This window comes from Pteropus vampyrus, unplaced genomic scaffold, assembly GCF_000151845.1.
Source record: "Pteropus vampyrus isolate Shadow unplaced genomic scaffold, Pvam_2.0 Scaffold11, whole genome shotgun sequence".
In the NCBI taxonomy this organism is placed as follows: Eukaryota; Metazoa; Chordata; class Mammalia; order Chiroptera; family Pteropodidae; genus Pteropus; species Pteropus vampyrus.
The window spans coordinates 8,500,767-8,525,101 of NW_011888792.1; the positions used below are offsets into that span (position 1 = coordinate 8,500,767).

General features: G+C 34.6%; 1 long non-coding RNA gene across 1 annotated transcript in view; it reads right to left on the bottom strand.

Annotated features, from left to right (window-relative positions):
* Positions 1–2,186: 2,186 nt before the first annotated feature.
* The window catches only part of LOC111731269, a 213,032-nt gene continuing 190,883 nt past the window's right edge, over positions 2,187–24,335 (bottom strand). The window contains exon 4 of the long non-coding RNA XR_002777052.1: positions 2,187–2,252. This is a non-coding gene — a long non-coding RNA (uncharacterized LOC111731269). The remainder of the gene's footprint in view (positions 2,253–24,335) is intronic.

Below are 24,335 nucleotides of genomic sequence, written 5' to 3' on the forward strand. Positions count from 1 at the left end.
CCTCTCTCTCTCTCTCTCTCTCTCTCTCTCTCTCACTTTCACACACACACACACACACACACACACACATACACACACACACACACACACACACACACAAGCACAAGATGGAGAAATCCTGACCTAATTGTCCTTTCTTGACTTCAAAATCTAAAGTTTTCAAATAATATAAGTACATAATGCTAACACTGAAATATATGAAATGTGGGAGGTAATGGTTTTACCTTTTTTAAAATGTGAAAAATCCCCCCTCCTATTTGTTTGCACATTTAAAAAGACGTATTCGCATACAAAGACTTTTTGGGACAAGAGTGACCAGAAACAGAATAGAGTTTAAAAATATACTGTGCCAGCAAAAGTAAATATTTATATTTACGAATGTAATTTCTCTTTCCAACTGTAGAAAGGAGAGGGAGTAAATAAAAGAATAGACTGATTTTGTGGTGCTCTAGAGCCCTAAGCTAGCTAGTATAGCCTCTACGCACAGTAGAATCTTGGAAAATAATTAAATAATTGTTGAGCACATGCATGAGTGTGAATGAATGGATAAATCACCAAATGAGCCAAGATCAATGAGTAGAAGTTCCAATATATATATTTTTAGTCACTATAAGAATAACCTTTCTGATCATTAGGTTTTCCCAGCAAAAAAAAAAAAAAAAAAATGGGTTACCTCAACCAACAGTGAGCATCCTAGGATTTTCAAGAGTAGAGAAGGAATTGGGGTGACAGGTGAGTTAGCATCCAGTCAAATATTTAGTAAAGTAACTTTTACTTGTATGATTCTTAAATTCTATGAAAGAAGACAAGTATTATATATCATTTAGGAATCCCAAAAGGAATGAATGAAATGAAATGAGAGCCAAAAAATAGACAAAAATTCTAATTTTAAGCCTGAGGTAAAGGCAATAGGTGGAGAAAGGAATCATTGTGAAAAGCAGTGTATTTAAAAACACCTTCAAATGGGAAACCTGAGTCTCTGTTCAGACTTTCAATGTCTTTTGAAGTAATTTAGATCAGTTTATACTACTTTTTGCATTTTAAAATAGAATCATAAATTTGAATGTAATATTTGGCCAAAATGTTGAATGAATATAAAATGTTAGTGAAGTATATTTCATTCATATTTAAATTTTGGGGTGTGCATGTGGTTTATAAAGAATATTCAATAATTATGCCAGTGGTTCATTATTACTAGCACTCATCATTTGATAGAATAAGTTATTCCAAAGAATGGGTATAACTGAGATAAGAATCTTCCTCTAATCTTTTATACCTAATACATTAACTGCAATCATGTTTCCAGCCAAATTAATCAAACAGATATGTAAACTATTTAAGACGTTTGAGCAGGAGAGCCAGAACCACTCTTTCTAGGCTCAGTCTGCCAAAAACCATTGGAGGCGTCTCTATTTCTAATATTAGATACTACAATTGGACCTCCGCCTCCTATCTCCAGATAACTACTCAGTAGGGCTGATTTTCTCTCAGCTTATGTGAAGATAGAGAAGAACGAGACTTGTGATGTTCTGGAATTTTGCCAGAATTCAGTGGGTGGTAGGACCAAGGCTGAAGGCCAAGTTCTAAATCCACTAGATAGCTGCACAAAATATACCCTCATGCCTTAGTCGATTAAAGTGTCATATTATTTTTTTTCTGAGTGTGGGGGTAAGGAGGAAATAATCTACTTTTTGAAAGTGTCTCTCCAAGAAAAAATAGTTCCAAGTCGAGGCTGGTATACTGTGAGAGGGGGAAAAAAAAAAAAACAACTAAAATAAAAAGCTTAGCTGTAGTTCATTAACTTTAATTGGTTTTGTTGCCTCTCCTCAGGTTTCCTGGATCTTTCAGCCATCTCCTCCCCCAACTCTCTGCTTCCCCTTCTTCTACCTCTCGCCTCCTCCCCCTCCAATCTGGCTTTCCCTCCTTCCTGGCAGCATTTTTAGCTTTAATTTGATAGTAAAAAAACTGAATCCAAAGTTATAAAATTCTTCAGATTCAACTTATTTGAAATAAAAAGAAGTTTTGGAAAAAGAATGGATATCTCAGCTTTTAACCAGCAATCCTTCAAAGGCACATATCCCCATCGGTAGCAGGTGCTCTCTGAAAGTGAAATGAATAATATAAATGCATGAAATCATTCTTCTGATTAAAAATGGCTTTAGGGGTACTTACTTAGGACAGGTACTGTTCTGGGCCCTTGAGACAATCAGAGAATAAAACAAATTCCCCATTCTAATGGAACTTACAGTGTACTGAAAAGACAGACAAAAATAAATGAACAAACCAGTATATTAAAACTTGTTAGTGAAAAGTGCTATAAAAAACATAAAGCATGGGGAAGGAGTTAGAGTGTCGGAGTACTGCTTCAGATAGTTTGGTCAGCAGAGACTTCTCTGAGGAAGTGACTCTTGAGCAGACACCTAAGAAAGTAAGAGTGTAAATCATATGATCTTTTGGAGGAATAGTGTCCCAGATGGGAACATGCAGTAGTGAGAAGGTCAATATATCTGGAGTACAGTATGCAAAAGGGCATGGGAAGAAATGAGGCCTGAAATAAATGAAAGAAAAAAAATAAACAATTTTTACATTCATCTCCTACCATTAGAGAGTTATCTATGTGTATAGCATTCTATAATAGTCACCTAAACTATCAGATTCTAAACAATTGCTGTATTAAAATTTCCTAAGCATTTAATTCAGAAATGTAATGCTGTTTGAGATTCCCGCTCCAAAGTTCCCACTCCCATTGTCACGAAATTAAAGCTAATCTATTGTACAGCCCTAATTCAAAGATAAGGAGCTAATTTAAATTGAGGGTAAGAGAGAAGATGGAACTGAGAACTGCTTCTAGTCCATATTGTTAATTCCTATGTACTGATAATGGGCCCACCCAAATTTAATTTACCCAAGTGAAGTTTCATGAACCACATATCACCTCTGCATTTACTTCTGTTGTATCCCATAGGATTAGAGTCACGCTGATTCAAACATAACCCTGGACCTTAAATATATACATGTTTATGTATTATATACCGTACATATATATATGTGTATATATATATATTACATGCTATATATATGTTATAGATATGCATACACACTCGTCTGTCTACATAAATAGAAATATGTGTGTATCCCATACCCCTTACCCTATGAAAAACAAAACCGATTGCATTTTATCAGCCATATTTGATGTTTAAAATGTGTCTTCAGAAAATATAAGCACCTGCCTGTTTTAGATCCACTCAGAACTCTTACATATGCACATTCTTTTTAAAACCAAAGCAAAAACAGAAAGAAATGCTAAATTGCTTTTAGGTCCACTGGATGATTTCCATTAGCCTTTACTTATTTTAAGCTCATGGCACACACAAGTGCTAATTTTCATCACTAATGTAGTCCAACCTGATCTACTCAGGCAGAATTGCACCTAAATCTCAGACTTAATTCAATGCTTCCTAATGGAAATGGGAACCAATTTTGGAAAAGAAAAAAAGTTTTAGAGAAACAAAATACTACAATGATGATTATGCAAAGAATATTCCCCTGGAACCAGAAGAACTGGATTCTAGTCCTGGTACATGATTATTGGAAGGTTATTTTATTTCTCTGAGTTTTAGTATTCCCATCTCTACAAAAAGAGTATGTTGAATTGATGATTTCTAAAAACTATTTAAGATTTTGAATTCTATATTTAAACTTTAAGTAAATTCAAAGATATGGAATAAATTCCTGGATAATAAATCCATATACGTGATTTATTATCTTTTGGCGACACTGTATAAGACAGAATACTGGTCAAAACTGACAAGTGCTCCATATGGAAAACAGATTTAATGTAAGAATAAATAAAAAAAAAGGAAAAGCAAAGTGGAGAGAGACTTTGAAGAGAAGTAATAAAGAGTACTAGGAAAATGAAGTAAAAAAATCCATAGCACAATATAATTCTGTAGGTACCCAAACTACCCACTGGATGCTGAGAATAGAACAAGAAAAGAAAAAGTCCATACAGTTCAACACTTCAGAAATAAAATGTTCTATTAATAACAGCAAAAGTAATACGAAATAAGACACATTTTTCAGAGAGTTACTAATTCCATGGCCAAAAGAATTCAGAACTTGAGCTCTGCTATGAACTAAATGATTGCATTCTCCAAAAATTAATATGTTGAGGCTCTAACCTCTAGTGTGATGATATTAGGAGATGGGGCCTTTGGGAGGTACTTGGGTTTAGATGAGGTTATGTGGGTGGAGACTCCATAGTGGGTTTAGTGTCCTTTTAAGAAGAGAAAGAGACATCAGAGCTTTCTCTCTCTGCCATGTGAGGGTACAACAAGAAGGCAGCTCTACAAGCCAGGAAGAAGGCTTTCACCAAGAACCAAATCTTCCCACCTTGACCTTGGCCATCTCAGCCTCCAGAACTGTTAGAAAAAAATGATAAATGTCTGTTGTTTAAACCACGCAGTCTATGGTGTTTTGTGTCAGCAGCCCAAGCTGATTAAGACATCCTCATTGCCACATTGTTCAATGAACTATTGGATCAGAAAGGTCATTTATTAAATTAATTTAAACATGAAGGCAATTTTTTATTAGAGAGGGAGAGAGAGAGACTGAGAGATTCTTTACAAATTCCATGTTAAAAAAGATATGGAGAGGGAGCAAGAGGAAGTTGAGAAGAGACTTCGAGAGGATGACGCTGCAAGGGCTCCTTCATTTTATACTCTTTCCCTTCAACATGTTCCCTCTTGGACCCAATAGAGAAACATCAAAGGAGTTTGTATCATTCCAGTGAAGGAGGGATAGAAGATTGTCACAGAGACATTAGGTTTAGCAAAGCATAAATATGCAATCCAACAGGTGATAATGAAGCTTTCCCCATTCAGAAAATGCCCTTTCACCACCCCCAGTGAAAAATGGCTTATATTTGCCAGAATTAATGTTCAATCTACAACCATATATAGAATAGAAATGGTCACATAGGTCAAAGCTTTTGAAAAATTGAATAATTGACTGAATGTTTCTCAAATAATTTTCAAACTCCCCTTTCTGTGAATCCATGTCTCCTAGAATTCTTCTTCTTCTTAATCTGTCTGACTTATTTGGTTTGAAGAAACAGGATTAATTCTGTTTATTAAAAAAAAAAAAAAAGAGGAAAATTCTGCCATTTACAACTATATGGATAAAACTAAAAGGAATTATGCTAAGTGAAATAAGTCAGACAGAAAAAAAGACAAGTACTGCATGACATCACTTATATGTGGAATTAAAAAAAAAAAAAAAGTAAAACTCAAAAACAGAAAGTAGAATGGCGTTTGCCAGAATGGGGTAGAAGAAATAAGGAGAAGCTGGTAAAGGGATACAACTTCCAGTTATAAGATAAATTATGTTTGAGACTACTGTATAATATGGTGACTAGTTTCTAATATTATATCATGTAATTGAAATTTGCTAATAAAGTAGAACTTAATTGTTCTCACCACAAAAGTGGGGGAATGGTAAATTATGTGAGGTGATGGATGTGTTAATTAACTCAACAGTGGGAATCCTTTCACAATGTGTATTTATATCAAATCATCACATTGTACACTTTAAATATATTACATCTTTGTTTGTCAATTATACCTCAATAAAGCTAAAAGGAAAGAAAAATAGAAAAAATTGACTTTATAATAATTTGGAAAATTATGAATGGGGTAGTTGTTCTCTGACAATGCAGGATCGATACATGATTTTAAGAGTGAGAGTAAAAAAATGCAATTAATTAGCTCTTAAACAGATCCTATGACCCAAATGCCCTACCACACTAAACCTAAAATAGCATATCATGAATAAAGGTCATAATGTCTTAGGATGCATATTTAACCATCTCTGTGAAAGGACAAAAAGGGGAAAGAGGTTAACAATATTTAAATATCTATTACGGGATAGACACCATTGCAGTTATTTTCTTAATAAATCCTCAGGACAATACTATGAAATGTGTATTATTCACCCCACTTTATCAATGAGAGCATTGAGATTCAGTGGTGTTCAGTAACTTGCCCAAGGCCACAAAACTAGTAAGTGGTAGAATCAAAATTTGAACCCAGGACTTAAGGCTATGCTCTTTTAACCAGAGTTTGTAAAAAGCATGGATTAGAATAAATTTGCTTTGGATGTTGTCACCCATCAAAATTTGAAGATTTTGGTGACATTGAGACAAGAATTAAGCCCACACTGATGGGATAGCATCAGTCCTTCAGGAAACAATTTGCATGTGTACTATATACTGAACACTAGGCTAGGCACTGTGAAGAGTTATATATATATACAAAGATATAAACATCACACACATATTTGTGTGTGTATCTATTTCTCAATTAGTACCTGTAATTATAAATAACCTTTAAGCTTAAGCATTCTGTTTTTATAAGGAGGGGCAAATGATAAAACTAAATGATATCAGCACATAATTTCCAGTGTATTCTCATGCCAATAATCAGATCAACCTCTTATCCCTGCCACACATATAGCTTCACTACTGGATATGGAAAATTTCATATTCTCAGAGGTGATCTTGGACACCATGATATCTTCAATCATCAAAGTCTAAATTATGTTGACTCTAAACTTACAGGGGTAGGAAACCATATTCATAAATACATTTGATAAAAAGGAAGATAGCAAAATGAAAAAAGTTTTTTTATTTCTTCCTTCAATCGCATCCCAATAAAACATACCTTTATTTCTTTTCTATCCTTTAGATATCTAGTAAAAAAGGAATATTTTCAAATTTACTGAAAAATTCCCTAAAAGACTTTACTATTGGTGTCATCTCACAGAGTTGCACATTGTAAGATGAAAGAATAAGACTGTTTTCAATTGCTTTGATCCCTAGGTGTGGCTATTGACATTTATAATAATTTGCTGTTAATATAACCTCTTTTCTTAAAGAAATATATTTTGCAACTTCATACTTCTAAGACTCATTAATTATGTATGAACATGTAATTTTAGAGATAACAGGATGTCATCCAGTGTGCCTGGCACATCTTATCCTTGGGAGAACAGTAAGCCATTTATACCCTGGAATATCAAGATGTCACATGTATATTCACTTACTCCAAGATGTCACATGTATATTCACTTACTCCTAGTCTCCTTGCTTACCTCGTCATTCCAATTCCTGCACCCCACACTGGATATTATCTGAAATTCAACTGGTGGAATGTAATTTCTTTAGTATGAATCTTATTTAAATATAAATGTATAATGGAGTTATAAGAATGAGTGAATAAACAAATGAACGAAAAGATAAAACTGACATTAATATCAATTTCAAATTCTTTCCTGAGAACTGACTTTGATTGTGGAGACTAAGGCATTCTTTTTTATAATACTCCATTATATATACCAGAATTTATTTATCCAATCATCCCAAGAAGGACACTTAGGTTGTCTCCATACCTTTGGCTATTGTAAATTGTGTTGCAATGAACATGGAAATATAGAGCTAGTGATTGCATTTCCTTTGGATATATACCCACAAGTGGGATTGCTAAAGCATACAGTAATTTTATTTTGTTTCTTGAGGAACCTATACAATGTTTTCCATTATGGCTGTATGAGTTTGTATTCCCACCAACAGCGTACAGCATTTGTCCTCATCATTTTGATAACAGAAATCCTAACAAGTGTGAGAAGGTATCTTATTGTGGCTTTAATTTGCATTTCTCTGATATTTAGTGATGTCAAGCACCTGTTCATGTACCTCTTGTCCATTTGTATGCCATATTTATTTTTTTGCAATTAAGTTGTATGATTTCCTCATATATATTGGATATTAATCCCTTATAAGATGCATGCTTTGCAAATATCTTCTCCCATTCCATAGGTTGCCTTTTCATTCTGTTGATGGTTTCCTTTGCTGTGCAGAAGCTTTTCAATTTAATGTAGCCACACTTATGTATTTTTGCTTTTGGTGTCAATTCTAAAAAATCATTGCCAGACCAATGTCAAGGAGCTTACTCCTTATATTTTCTTCTAGGAGTTTTATGGCTTCAAGTCTAATGTTCAGGTTTTTGATCCATTTTGAGCTTATTTTTGTGTGTGGTACAAGATAGGGGTCCAATTTCATTCTTTTGCACCATTTATTAAAGAGACTATCCTTTCTTCAGGGTATATTCTTGGCTCCTTTGTCAAAAATTAATTGACTAAATATGCATGGGTTTATTTCTGGGCTCTCTATTCTGTTCTATTGAGCTATGTGTCTGTTTTTATGCTAATACCATACTGTGTTGATTAATATAGGTTTGTAGTACAGTTTGGTATGAGGAAATGTGATGCCTCTAGCTTTGTTTGTTTATTTTAGGATTGCTTTGGCTATTTGAGGTCTTTTGTAATTCCATGCAAATTTTAGTATTGTTTGTTCTATTTTTGTGAAAAATGTCATTGAAATTTTAATAGGGATTGAATTGAATCTGCTTGGATTGCTTTGTTTATTTCAAGATTACTTTGGGTAATATGGACAGTTTAACAATATTAATTTTTCTAATCCATAATCATAAAATATATTTTCATGTATTTGTGTCTTCTTTAATTTCTTTCACTGATGTCTTATAGTTTTCACCTACTTGGTTAAATTTATTCCAAAGTATTTTATTCTTTTTGATGCTAATATAAATGAAATTGTTTTCTTAATTTCTATTTCTGATAATTTGTTGTTGATATATAGACACACAATTGATGTACACATATTTATTTACTATCTTGAAACTTTACTGAATTCATTTTTTATTTCTAACAGTGTTTTGGTGGAGTCTTCAGGGTTTTCTATATGTTATATGTCATTGGCAAACAAAGACAATTTCACTTCTTCCTTTCCAATTTGGATGCTTTTTATTTATTTTCCTTGCCTAAATGTTCTGGCTAGGACTTCTAGTACTATGTTGAATAAAAGCGGCAAGAAAGAATGGGTATCTTTGTGTTGTTTCTGATTTTAGAGGAAAAACTTTCAGTTTTTCAATATCAAGTATAATGGTACTTGTGGATTTGTCAATTATTGCCTTTATTATGTTGAGGTACATTCCTTCTATACCCAATTTGTTGAGAGCTTTAGTCATAAAAGAATGTAGGCTTTTTCAAATGTTTTTTTCTGCATCTATTATGATAATTACATGATTTATCTTTCATTTTGTTCATGTGGTATATCACATTGATTGATTTGTACACGTTGGTACTTCCTTTCATCCCTGGAATAAATTCTACTTGATGATGGTGTATGATATTTTTAATGTATTGTTAAATTCAGTTTGCTAATATTTTGTTGAAGATTTTTGCATCTATGATCATCAGGGATATTTTAGAGCCTTTGTCTGACTTTGGTTTCAGGGTAATGTTGGTCTTGTAAAATGAGTTTGTAAGTATTTCCTCATCTCTTATTTTCTGAAAGAGCTTGAAAAGAATTAATATTATTTCTTTCTTAAATGTTTGGTAGAATTCACCAGTGAAGTTATCTGGCCCTGGACTTTTGTTTGTTGGGAATTTTGAATTATTGATTCAAAATCCTTACTAGTAATTGGTCTGCTCAAATTTTCTGTTTCTTCATGGTTCAATCTTGGTAGTTTTAAGTTTATAGGAATTTACCCATTTTGGTTGGCACCTAATTATTCATAGTAGTCTCTTATGATCCTTTGTATTTCTGTGGTATCAGCTGTAATACCTACCGCCTCTCTAATTTCTGATTTTATTTGACTCTTCTTTCTTTTTTCTTGGTAAGTTTAGCTAAAATTTTGTCAATTTTGCCCATCATTTCAAAAAACAGCTCTCAATTTAATTGATTTGTCAGCTCCTTCTCTTGTCTTTCTAATTTTTTTCTCACTTCAGATCTGTTAATATTTGTTTTATATTTTTAGGTACTCTGAAGTTGAATACATAAATATTCACAATTATTACAACATCTTGATGACTTGACCCCTTTATCATTATATAATGATGTTCTTTGTCTCTTGTTACAGTCTTTGCCTTAAACTCTATTTTATCTTATACAAGAATATCTACCCCTGCTTCCTTTAAGTTTATATTTGAACGTATTTTTTATCCCTTCACTTTCATTTTAAGCTGAAGCAAGTCTCTTGTAGGTGGCACATAATCGGGTCTTTTTTTTTTTTTTAATCCATTAAGCCACTCACTCTTTTGGTTGGAGAATTTGGTCGATTTACATTTAAAGTAATGATTGATGGTATAGACTTACCATTACTGTTTTGTTCATTGTTTTAGACTGTTTTGTAGTTGCTTTGCTCCTTTCTCCTTCCCTTGCTCTCTTCCTTTATGATTTGGTGCTTTTATGTAGAGATATGCTTAGATTCCGTCTCTTTATCTTTTGTGTACCTACTATAGATTTTTGCTTTGTGGTTACCATGAGGCTTATGTAAACTACCTTATAGTTATATCAGTCTATTTTGAGCTGATAAGTAGTTGAGGGTGTGCCAAGACCCTTCGGTGTCCCAAAGGGGAGTAGCTCAATCAGTATGCAGATACAGGTTGATCAGAAGCCAAACCCTCAGGTAGGAGCTCATAAAGTATGCATTCAGACATCTTCCAGGGAAAGACTGGGAGATGGGCTTTGTTGCCTACTCCCCTAGTCCTAACACCTGGGAGGATAGTCATGGGGAGTGCTTGAATATCCATTAAGAACTGCTTCTTTATTTTCTATGGATCTTGTAGAGGAAGCCCCAATGTTTTTCAGAAAGAGGTTTTTGGGGGACCTGTACCTGGGATGGGAGCTTAAAAGTTGGAGCACTAGATGTGCAGTCCAAACCTTTCACTCCTCCAGGAGAAGTTGGGTGGTGGAGGTTCCTTCCTGTATGGCCCTGTGCCAGGGTTGGGATATATGGCATAAGTGTGTTTTCAGTCTTTCCTACCCATTTCAATGTGGATATTTTCTCATTTGCTCAATGTGTAGGAGTCGGCTAGTTTCTGAATTTCTCTCATAGGAAATTGTTCTGTGTGTAGCTGCACATCCAGTATATCTGTGAGAGGAAGGAAGTTCAGGAATGCCTATGTCACCCTCTTTTAATCCTGCTAAGGGCTGATGATTACCCAAAGTTCATGAGTCTGTTTCTCACCCTGAAAGTCTTTTTTTTTTCTTTACCCAATTTAGATAATGTCATTTGAAATGTGTTATACATTTTCCTGTCTTCATAAACCAGATATTATGAATATAATTCTTTATACCAACAAGTACATTATAAAGCAATATGCTGAACTATCGACATAAAAAGATTAAGAAAAAAAGATGAGTTCCTGCCCTCCCTGAACTCATCATCCAGTTAGAAAGATAAAAATGTAAAGAAATAATTGTAGTATAAGCAGGCCCATTCCTAATTTGCTGGACCTGAGCAAGAGTACAAATGGAGGCCCCCATACCAGATGTCTTAATAATTTTAGAAAATTATAAATGAAGCTACAAACAGTTGAATAAAATATTTTGTTTTCCCACTTGGACAAATATACTTTTTTAACAATATGGACTACTACATTCAAGTTTAGAATTCTTGGATTCCTTAGAGTTCCAGGCTATAAATTAATGTTATCAAAGAGGCTGCCCTCTGGATTCACTCCTATAACCCACCTCCCTTCTTTCATGATCCTACCTTCAGCTCTGTCTTTCATCATGAGGGGTCTTGAACACATGTGTGTGGACATCTAGGCAACAAGTCCAAACTCTAGCCACATTCCCCCACCCCTCATACCTAGTGGTGCTCGCACCAACTGCATGGAGTAATCTCAAATTAGAAAGGACCCTCTTCAGTTTTTGGGATGCAACTGGAGGCATTTGGGTAGGGAGTCTTACTTATAGTATCAGGCATCCTGAGTATAACTTAGAAAGGGGGAGGCTAGGACTTCAGGGAGAATGTCTCATTGACCACAAAGACCTCTTCGCAGCTGGAGGAATGTCGGAGACCTTTGAATTAGGGCTCCTGTTGCCCAGATCTGGGGCAGGGGGTGAGAGGGGTGGCACTAGCCACACTTAAATGAGGTGTTCACAAAAGGCCAGTGGATCCCTGAATGGCAGTTCTTCTATGCAGGATTGGGGAAGTTATCAGAGAGGAGATGGCATTTGAGCTGGGTCTTATAGCATGAGTGGGAGTTTACCATGCAGAGAAAGGAGGGAAGGGCACTCCAGGAAAAGAAATAGCATATGGGAAAACACACAGTTTGAAAGAGTGGCATATTCAGAGAATGGTGAGAAGTTCCTCATGGCTGAAGCGTAGGGGGCATGTGGGAGATGAGAAGAGATAAAGGTGGCAGGGTTTATGGAGGGAAATATTGGAGAGGCTTTGATCATGTTGAATGTCGTTCTCTCAAAAGACATTTGAGATTATGTAATGGTAGCAAAGCACACTCTAGTGCCAGCCTTATGATCTCAGAGAGGACCTCTGACAGTGTGGACAGACTAGAACTGGGGAGATCAACTGATAGGCCATTGTACCCAGAAAATAATGAAGCCTAAGAACATTGTCTTCAATCATCGAGAGCCTACACATGAACATTCTTTCTTGCCTCTAACTTATGATACTGGATACAGAACATGAAAAAGGAAAAATAAAGTATCGAACACATAGTCATCCTCAAAATAATATAGTGGCAGCAAGGACAGGATACCAAAGTGAAGAGATACTTAAGAGGGAGAATCAGTAGGACTTGGCTAACTGGATAAGGAGGGAAGGGTGAGGGTAAAGGAAGATCTGAAGATGACTCAGAGGTTTCTATTTTTGGTAGATTGCGGTGTTAACTGAGATGAGACTATGAGAAGGGGAATAGCTTTTCTGAAGTTGACAAAATTTATTTCCTTTCTATTTTATTGTCTTACATAGAAGCACAAGGTTCCCAGCTTACACTGGAAGGATAATTCCCCTTTGTAGGGAAACTACTTTTTGCAGTTTTTCTTTCTTCTGCTTTTTAAAGCTTCTCTGTCCTAGTTCTTATTAAGATATTGTCATTCACCATATCTTTGTTTTCTCAAAGCCCCCAAGTGGACTGTAAATCAAATCAATCTATATATTATAATTGTAAGATTAAACTAGGACCTGAAGATGGACTCAGAGACTCGTCTAGATTAAAATGTGGAAATTTCAGGGCCTCTCTGCTATGATTTTTTCCTTGGTTTAAAAGTTTTATCTCAATGAGCTGAAATTATAAGATTTGACCTTCAAATAAAAGGTATAAGTGCCAAAATCTTCAAAAGAGGCCTTGAGGGTGGGTAATTTGAAGTAGAGAGATTAGTTTTTAATCCTTAGGTCTATTGGCTTTTCCATGAAATGCTTATTATTTTATTTTCCTGATGACAGAAACATTGTTGGCAAATCTTTTATATCAACTCTCTGTATGTTTGAAATATAAAGGCAAACTTCAACTCAACCATCTCAATATTTCCCATTTCTCCCAAATCTTTTGGATAGCTTTAAGGACTCCAAAGAAGCATTTATAGCTAGCTTGTTCCTAAGAGACCAGTTGAGTACACTGACCTAGAAATAAGATTGGTGTACTTAGCCAAGGCCTGGGAGAGATCCTGGAGCAGGTACCGGCTAAGTTCTGTGGAGCTTGCCTATGGGGCACGAGAGGCCCAGCTTTGCTTACTGCAGTTTGGCTGGGAGGACTGTCTGCATGCTTCTCACCCAACCTGTCCATCTGATATCATATTCATTGATTACTAAATAGATAAACAACATTGACAAAAAAATCAAATACAACAAAAACAATATTAGCCTAGTAAAGAAGATGACAATAGTGAAATATAGATATCACTGATTGCTTTCAGTTTTATAGATATATTTTTGTTTCTTGAATTTGTAACTTGAGTTATGTAGATATCTGTGATTGTGATTGCCATATACAAAAACAATAATGAAGGCATTTTTTAATGTACTTTTAGGCATATAATCAAAACTAAAGAATTTTAAGAGATTGTTTTAAAGCGTAATTTATTTCTTCCAATTATATAAACACATTAAGGATTTTCTCATGACTTTTTTAAAAATTATTTTTATTCTTTTACTTTTAGATTTCTAATTAATTCGGGGGCTTTTTTTTTCTTCAATAAAAACATATTTCTGAAAGACCTCAATTATTTGCTCTTCCTAAATGTTTTCCATTGCAAAGATTAGAGGTGATAAATCACATTCAGTTTATCTCCTACGGTTTCTTCTAGCACATTGTCAACTCCCCTCTCACCCTCATATGCACACCCCCCGCATAGTAACTGCATATGGGACAGTGTAAAGGCTGTGGGATAAGTGACACTATTAGCACAGTGTGGTGGCTTTGATATGTTGCTCTCGGCAGGGTTGCCAGAAGAGTGACAGACTCCTGCTCTAATGCAAAGACTATTTCTCATTTATTTCTAATAGTCTTATATTACCATTAGTGGCACAAAGCAGACAGACATCATGCCTGAAAAATCTCACATTCTTGAGATTAGTTTATTATGTTGAGTGCCAGCTTTCTATATTCACTAAACCCTTTATTAAAATGAAAAATAAATAAACTTTTTTTAAAAAAAAATATCCAAATGTATAATAGGTCTGAAAATGTGGTGAACAATTTTTATTTTAATTCAAATGGAAACAACGTTGTGGCTCACACCACCACCACCCCACACCCAGGGGTGAGGTTACAGAAACTCAAATTTTCTGTGCAATTTTCTAAGGTAAAACTGTCCTAGTCTCCCTGCATGGGCCATCATGCTCCATGAATTTAGTTTTGCCAATTTCTAAGCCTTGAGCAAAACACTGTTCCTAAACAAGAACAAAAAAATTAATGAATAATTTGTATCTAAAAATAAACCATATTAATGGTTGAAAATTGGGGAAAAACAAGGATCAAAGACATCCAAGGAAATAGAGTAGATGGCTCTCTGTGAATGAAGGAGGAGTTAACCAATGAGCAGTTATAACCAGCAGGTTTAAAGCACAAGCCAAGGTACCTATAAACGTGGGAATATTTTAAGTGTAAGAAAGCTGTTAAAGGGGACTTAAAAGAACAAAAAGTATCATTTGTTCCCCTAATTAACTTTGAAGAGTCTAATTAAGGGCAACATAAAAACCTAAGAAATGTTGGTTATTAGGCATGTACTTTAACTTGATCAGTGAGATGGTATTCTTGTAAACAAAGATGCTAATTTCACCCAGCCCAAAATAAACCTCTCTGCAAATATCTCACAACATAATCATGCAGTACCTTGGGAGCAGAATCCCTATCTAGTGCAAGTTGCCTCTTGAGGTTCCTAATTCTAGGCATTCACGGCACTCAATTTAAAGATGCAATCGAAGATAAAGAGCATTCTGATAATTTGGTCACAACGTGGCCACTCCTCAAAAGTGTCTTCTTTATGTTGTTTTATAACTTGCTTGAGCAACTCTAAGAGTTGGTCATTTACATTATGCATAGGTAGAACTTTCTCTCTAAAATGGAGATGAGCAGGATAAAGTTGAACATTTATATCTGATTAAAACAATACCTTGGTATTTTTCAAGGTTAGGTTACGTTTTGCTATTCCTTCAAGAATACATTCAGATTTCAGTTTTAACTCTCAAATAAATTTAAGAAAAAGAGACAGTATTGCTTTTTAGAAAAGAAAATATAAAAATTATCATATTAGAATAATAAGATTATATAATTGTGTTTTTATCTAGTTTTCCTTTAATAGCTCTAAGTGGAGTGAACCCTTAGCCCAGAGTTAAAATTCTGGTCACTGGAATTTGTTTCATGTTTTGATTCTGTGAGGATCAGTGTCATCGACTGGAGAAACACAAGTAAAAGTATTTTCTAGGAAAGCTTCACAGAGACATGTAATGAGACCATTTTAAAGAGTTTGCATTTCTTGTGAAAAAAAGTATTATGATTTTTATTATTGTCAACAGCAATAAGAAGTGCGAGAAGGTATACAATTATGGCTTAATAGTATAATCACACCAAATGGGATTTCCAATTCTATTTAGTGTTTTGAATTAGCCATAGCTGCAGTAGCTAGTGCAGCTTTGCAATTGGCATGCTATTGAAACTAACCCTAAAGCTTGCAGCTAAGGAAGAGTGGCTTCTGTGATGCTTTGAGACTTTGGTTCTAACATCAGCACTTGAAAGCACAGCGTCAGACAGCCCTGAGATGAAGGATTATAGATTACAAATAGAATTAGTTTTAAAAGTGTATTTTGGCATACAGACACTTCTAGGATTTTCTCCCACTAGAATCTCAATAGCTGACTGCCTATACTTAACATAGCAGAACCTGGAGAGATGGACGCTTTGCTGGGGGTCTCCTGCCCTAACAGAACCAACTGAATGTGGATATTACAAACCAGAAAATTGATACCTCATAGAGTCACACTGGAAGAATTACACAAAATTAAACACTCTAGACTTGATAACAGAGTGACGTAAAGTTTAAATATGAAAACAATAGTCTTAATTACTTTGTGCATCAGTATAAACCAGTATGTAGACACAAAGTATCTTCTATGTGTGTATAAAGCACTGCACTTTAAAGAACAGCAAAAAGAGAGCAGAAAATAGATACGATAAGCAAGAGAGCATCCAGAAGACAAACCACCGAATTACTCTCTTTAAACCCAGATCTTCTAATCTAGCATTAAAATTAATATTCAGAAATTATTGCGCCATAAAAAGTTTGCTACATTGTTCCAAACTACAATTATCTTTTCTGAGAGTATTCGTGTTGTCTGCTTCCCACCTAGACATTTCCATCTCCTTCTACTAGAGTTCTTCTATCATTTAGGTAAGAGAATGCCATCATCTTCCAGAAGCAAATGTAGAAACTTGGGGCAAAAATAGACAAGAATGAAGAGCAGAAGTCATTTCAGATCCATGGCCAAATATTTAAGCAACATCTAAAATTTTATAAGCCCTATTATATCATTCGTAACTACTTTTATCCTCTTATTCCTAATCATTTAGTGATAGGAATTACCCCCAATAAAAGTAATAAAACAAGCATCATTTTTCTTGTGAAAAGTGATTATAATATGAACATTCTATAGCTCTTTGAGAAGAATATTTTCATCTGATATGACCTAGGCTATTCCATGGTATTTTTCTGCTACATTATACTGTCTGACTTTAATATGCCTATAAAACTTGATGTGTCTTTACCTACAGCAAGAAACTAATTTAGTGCTAATTGCTCAGTGTTGTCATCAAACAATCAGTGTTGTGTGCAACACCTCAGTACCTGTGCATAGCTTTGGGTAGGAATGCTTAGTCTGCACATATACCCCTTTATTAGCCTTTAAATTTTTTCACTATTTTCCAACTTAGCCACATTAATATCAACAAAAATGAATTATTACTGAAAATATTATAAGTGCTGTCCTGTAAGTAACATATGGATCATTTTTTCATTCCTTTTCAGATTAAGATATTTAAGGAAAAAAAATAAAGAATTCAGAAGACTGACAGGTACCTAGGTCTGTACTCTGAATCTTTTTCTGAATGTAGTACATACCTATATATAAATTTTTTTAAAAAAACTTACACCCTTACAACTTAGACTACTCCTGTAAGGGAAGAAACAGTTCTCTGGCCTTCTTGTCAGAGGTTAGATGATTGAATTTGAATGAGATATCATGTAAAAAAAATTGACTGTTCTTCTCTTTATGAAAATGCAATCAAGCATTATTTCAAAACCTTATGAAAAACCAACCTGCTGCTCCCTCCCAGTTGTTTCTCTAGGCATTTAGAACATGCTTATTGTGGTTTTCTTAATCAGCTTTGGACCTCGTCCTGACAGAAAGAGAAGATCCTTCTCCAATTCCATTAAGTGTTTCCCCTCAAAGCTGCATTTCTAACAGGTGGTATTTGAAGGAATACTTAACAGAATCCCACATCTGTGATAAATGGGGCTGAATATTCTTTCTCTCCAAAAAATATTTTCTAACAGCATATTTGGATGAGCCATGGGAGACAAACTTTACTCTTCAGAGTCCAATAGCAGAGATATGTCAACTCACATTCACCCTGTTGAGACCTGGGTGGGTAGAATACTTTCTCCAAATGTTCTAACACCATGGATACAATCCATGATACAAAAATAATTTGGCAAGATACATGAGAATACATTTTTGCTGTGTCTGGGTCAATGATTTGGGATGGAGTCACAGACAACCACAGCCATAGGTAGCAGCCTACTTTCTGCAATAGATGTAAGGAGACTCAATAGTGAGAATATTGGCTACTAAATATAAGAATAACACTAGAGACCCACTTTTTATGCAGCACACACTTTTTTTTTTTTTATGCCTATAGCATCTGGTCTTCCTAGGTGGTCTCCCATCCAAATACTAACTAGGCCCAACCCTGCTTAGCTTCTGAGATCAGCCATTGGGCTTGTTCAGGGTGGCATGGCCATAGACCATGGACCCTGGCTCCACTGGGAGCAAACCCAGGACCTTCTGCATGTAAAGCAGATGTGCTAACCGCTACACTATGGAACCACATCTGCAGCACACACTTTTTACACTCATGAAGCAATGATTTTTATTGATAAATCCACATTCTGCTTCCCAGTCTCCTGGTATGAATAAACCATATCCATCCAGGATGAGTAACAGAGGGTTGGAGTCTATTTGCAGACACGAGGTAGAGAAGAGGTAGTTCAGACTCAGGGATATAGACTTGGATTCATTGAGAAAATGTACTATCTAATCCACCAAGTTAATCATTTGGACAGGGGAAAGAGTGGTACTAAAATAATATGGGTGGGTCAACATAAATTTTTTGTCAGAATTATTATATTTCAACCATTCCGATTGACACATTCCTGACAAATACATTTTAAAATCATGCCACAGGTGAATCCAAATTGCATAAATAGAAAAAAAAAAGGATGGTGCTAAAGATAAAAGTGCAAATTTACATGCCATCTTCTAAAATTTATTCATTATTAGCATTGTGAAATACCTGAAAAACATTTGTGATTTCTGCATGACTTGTTTTATTTTTTAACAAAAATTCTGCGTTGGTGTTAAACAGATTTTTCAACCCTCAACAAACCAGATGGCTAATCCAAAATTATTACATGAAATATGAATAGGAAACTAAGAACTGTACTCTGCAAAAAGATAATGAGAATTTTTCAGCATTTACATTTTTATCAAAAAAAATTTTCTATTTCATTGGTATCTACTTTGGAATTGTAACAAATAGTGATAATAGCAAATGTCTATATTTAGGGCAAACTAGCACATGTGTATCATAAATAATAGCACAAGTTAATATTTCTGAATTGCCTATTTTTCTTGATATAGACATTTGGTAATCAGCACCAGAGTTGGCATATAAAGAGGTATTTAGATAATTTTTAAAATACATATTGCTTACTCAATAGACCATGTCTTAATCTGCAAAGAAAATCCATATTCTGGTACATTACAATAAGGTGAGATCTTGACCCAGGAGACAATTTTTTTAAAAGTATACACTTTTGGCTTAGCACAATCACTTCACTTCAGGACCACCTAAAACATGTCTGTCTGTGACTGATGAATCACTTGCTAAACTAATAGCAGTCCCAAAGTGGAATAACTTTGACCTTAAAACTAAAATGTTTACTACCCAAATATTATTTTTGTACATTGGCACAAAGAAGTTCATTAATTGTGCATCACTGTCTGTCTTCTACAGCTTTTAGTTCTGACTTATTGCCTAATTGGCAAAGCGAAACTTCCAACAGAGAAAGGTTTAGCACAACCTGGCCAAAAAGGGCTTGCTTTTGGCTCCTCACCTGGCAGAACTAATGTCTGTGGAAGCGAGTCTCTTTCTGCTCAGGTAATACAAAGGGTGAATACAGACAGCAAATGCAGACAGCAGATGGAAGACTTGCTTGATTTTGTCCACTTTAGCATCTGGCCAGCTCTTGGCAAATATTATTTTCAGAGCACAGGCAGACAGGTGAAACACCATCAGCCATTACAAGGTGACACTGACAACAGTGACAGAAGCTGTGACTTGGGCGAAGGGGAGGACCAACTGGTAGTAATCTAAGTTACTAAACTAAAGCTATCTTGCCCTGCCTGTTGCCGCTGTGAGAAGATGATACAGATCAGTGGGCTGCTAATGAGAAGCAAAAGAGGATTGTAAAGGCAATGCCAGCAGGCATAAGTGAGGAAGGAAGATAATTAAGAGACAGCATTTAAACTTCAAGTAAAATCTAAATTCTGTAGCATTAAGATTAAGGACATAGGCCAGTTTGGACTAACTAATAATAAGAATTTAACAAATATGCATGAAATGCTTAGGCAATAACAGCAATAGCATAGAAAAATAGGTTGGAATAAAAAAAAAAACAAGGACAATGTGCATATAAATGTAGTTAATATCACACTTAATATATCAAAACAACCTCTGTTAGGATAAATTAGTATGATGAAGTGTTTGCTGGTTCTTGACAAGTTTCTAAAAATTGGATAAAATTTTTTAAATTAAATGTCTTCAATAATCTATTAATTCAGCCTAGATTAGGAAATGTACATATTATATGATTAAATAATGGTTCTCTTCCTTCTCGCACATCAACTCACAGGGCCATTAATCTGATTATTTCTTTCACATCTCTTCTTTTTGTTGTTGTAGTTGTTAATGAATAATGCCTCATGAGATTTAGTATAATGATTTCATATCCTGGCAGAGACCTATAAAGCTCACCTATTATTCCACATGCTCCCTTGCAATGTTTTTTGTTTCGTTTTGTTTTTGTTTTTGTTTTTTATGTGTCAACTTGGCTAGCTACAGTAATTCAATCAAACACTAAGCTAGGTGTTGCTGTGAAGTGAGTTTGAAGATGTAATGAAAAGGCCACAATTAGTTGATTTTAACTAATGGAGATTATCCTTAATAATTCGGGTGGACCCGATTCAGTCAGTTGAAAGGCCTTCAAAGCAGAGCTAAAGCTTCCCTGAGACAGAAAAGGAGTTCTCCTGTGGATAACAGCTTCAGCCTCAGCCTGTGAGTTCCAGCTTGCTCATGTTTTCCCCATCCTGGTGGACCCCTCTGGATTTCAGACTTGCCTATCGAGCCCCAACAATTGTGCAAACCAATTCCTTATAATAAATCTCTTAATATGTGTATCTATTACTGGTCCTGCTTCTCTAGTTGAATCCTAACTGATACACCCTGCAAATTTTCCTAACCTCCCTTGCAATTAGGTTGAAGCTATGTGATTCATTTGGCAAATGGACTATGAGGTAAGGATGGACGTGTATCACTGGTGGACTGAGACAACTAAAATAAAGGCTGATATGCCTCTTCCGTCTCTGCTTTTTCTGTGGCAACCTTGGAAGCCAAAAGTTATGATGATAAAGCCACAGTCATAAGGAGCCCATATCCCGGAGTCATAGAATGAAGTATCCCCAAATTGCATCAGACTTTGTGGGAATGACAAATAAACCTTCCTTCTGTTAAACCTCAGATTTCTTGACCTCATTTTCAGATTTTATTTATTATGTGAATGGAGCCTTCTTGTCCCAATTAATAGATGTATTCCTGACTTTCTTTCAGATCCCCATTACACATATACAGTTACTACCCAGAAACTCGCTGAGCACATTTTTGTCATAAGTTATAAAGAAGTAGTTCTAGTACTGGATGATAGAAAACTTCATTTTCACAGGCAATGATTTATGCAAAAAAATAAAATAAAAGTGAAAACCAGTAACTGGATCAAAAACAAGAGCTGTAATTACTGCACTGACTATAACTATTAGCAGGACGTTTGTTACTTTGTAAAATCAAGTTATACTTGTCTGTTCATAGCTCCACTGCAGCGCACTCTCATTATAATCCAAAGAGTCTTCTATGGTCGGAAAGCCAAATATGTAAATGACACCACAGCATATGAAGAAGAAACACCCTATTAATAGTGTCCAAGAATGACAAAAGAATTCCACACAATAAACTGGAATCTAGGCCAGTTGACCTAAAAATGTAAACTTTTCAACTCTTCAGTGTTATTGGGTACTGATTTATGTGGTTGGACTATTGAAGAATTTCAGATTAGCCACCTTGACTTGTCTGAAGTCCTACAATTCTACCCAAAAATAATAGATAATCTATATGTACAAAACATTATTTCTATCTGTTCTTCCTAGATTTTATTTATTAAGAAAGAAAATGTAAGAAATGTCTGAGAATGTTTTATAGTTTAAAAGAACAGCTTTCATACATGATGTAAGGTGAACTATGTAAAAAAAAACCATACATATAGGCCTATTTACATATGTATATACATAAGAGAGAGTAAGAACATAAAAAAATTCACAAGTGAGGTGATTATTCCTCTGAGGTGATTTTTAAATTATTTTCTCTCTATTTTTCAGTTTTTCTAAAATGAATTTTTTTTAATTGAAAAAAATTTTTATAATATAAGCAATAGTGGAATTAGTTAAATATGAAATAGTAAGATAAACATTGTACAAAATAACATAAGTATAGGCCTTTGCATTTGTTATAACACTTGTGTTTCAAATAGCTTTTCATCTAAAATTCACAGCATTTGGATTAAGTACCTTTTCTACAAAATTATCAAAATTATTTTTAACGAACATCTAATCTTTCCCTAGCAACTAAATGATTACTCTATGAAGTAAAATTTAAATCTGAATGCACATTTTTCATTTTAACAAATAACTACTCAGCTTCCTTAGTGGATTTTTTTTTTAATAAATGGATAGGACCAATTGTAATTAATGTCATTAAATGCTTTTTATGTTAAAAGATGTTACTAAATGTGTAAGTATACTTGAAAACACTTTATTTCTAGTCAATATGAATATTATATCCACCTCAAAATTTGTAAATATTATTAGCTCCCACTTTCTCTTGCTAAGCAAAAGTAAAGATCATCTAGTCTCCACCCAACTGATCACATGTCCTGATTTGCAGGGGCTTATTAGTAGGTTTTAATTATTAACACCATCACAGTTATCTTCTTGCCACATTTTTCACTATTGGTTTATTTTTCTTGGCAATGTCCTAAATTTCCCAGTTTTATTCTATTCTAATTACATTATAGAAATTATTTCTAGCCTACATATATATGTTATTCTCTTTAATGTGCCATATTTGTCAATAATTGATCTTGGCTTTTGTCTATTTTAAAATTTTTTCCAATTGAGAGGATGATAGAGATTTATTTTCATGGATGTAGAATTGCCATAGATAAATAAAATAAAATAAATAAGTAAATAAATAAATAACCAACTTATTTCAGAGACCAACTGAGAGCATTGAATATACTTTGTGACTTGTAAAGATTTAGAAGTGTTCAGCCTCAGAAACCAAGGGGGCAAAAATATGAAAGTGTTTTTGGTTCATTTGAAGTTTTAACGCTCCTGCAAGTTAAAAGGAAAAAGAACTGCTCGACAATTACTGCCTGAACTGTTTTTCTCTGACTTCTGCCTAACTCTGGTGACTCTTTCCTTCTTTTCTTCAACCTTTAATTATATATCAACTTCAAAATATTGAAATGTTAATTTTTCTATGTTACAGTATTAGTCTCAACACCAAATATAGCTCTGATTTAACCTGTTTTACCAAGAAGCTCCATAACGTTTTTGAGGTGTTTATAGACTAGCTTTTGGGTTTATTTTAGAAAAGTTCTCTAATTTTTTTTTTCAAAAGATAAGTAAACAAGAACAATTATACCTTTTACTTAATTGGCAGAAGGGATCAAGGGTGTCCCTAGACTGTGGTGAATAAAAGAGCAGCTGAGGTGAGGGGTGAGGGGCTGTCTCCTTCTAAGGTATCATTGTGGTTTTGCTGGAGAAGTCCAGGAAAATAAAAGCTTTCTGTATCTTAATAAATGTAGCCATGTCATCTCTACCATAAACATGGGTACAGCCCTGACACCAGAGAAAAAGTAGAGAATTGATGATTTTGAGGTGTCTATCTACTCATCTAGATCCCAAAACTCTAACCATGGTACCCACACCTCCACAAGTGGTTTTTGAAATTAGAAAGCCACATATATTCCCGACCATATATACAAATGTGTATACAGAAATACAGCAAAAACAGCCCCATGACATTTTCAATAAACACTTTCCCAAAATACCAATTGACTATTTGCTGTTCCAAGGCCTGTTTAGTGAGAGATATAAATATTAAAAAATACAAGTAAATATACAAATAAAATATAGAAAGGAGCGACTTAGCTTTGGAGAGACAGAGAGATATCATGTTTACCATGGGTGGTTGGAACAATGTGGCCAACATTTATTTGAATTCTAAAATAATTATCCAGTCATGGAGTATATAAGTTTCTTTACTTAATTTTTCGGTCCCAC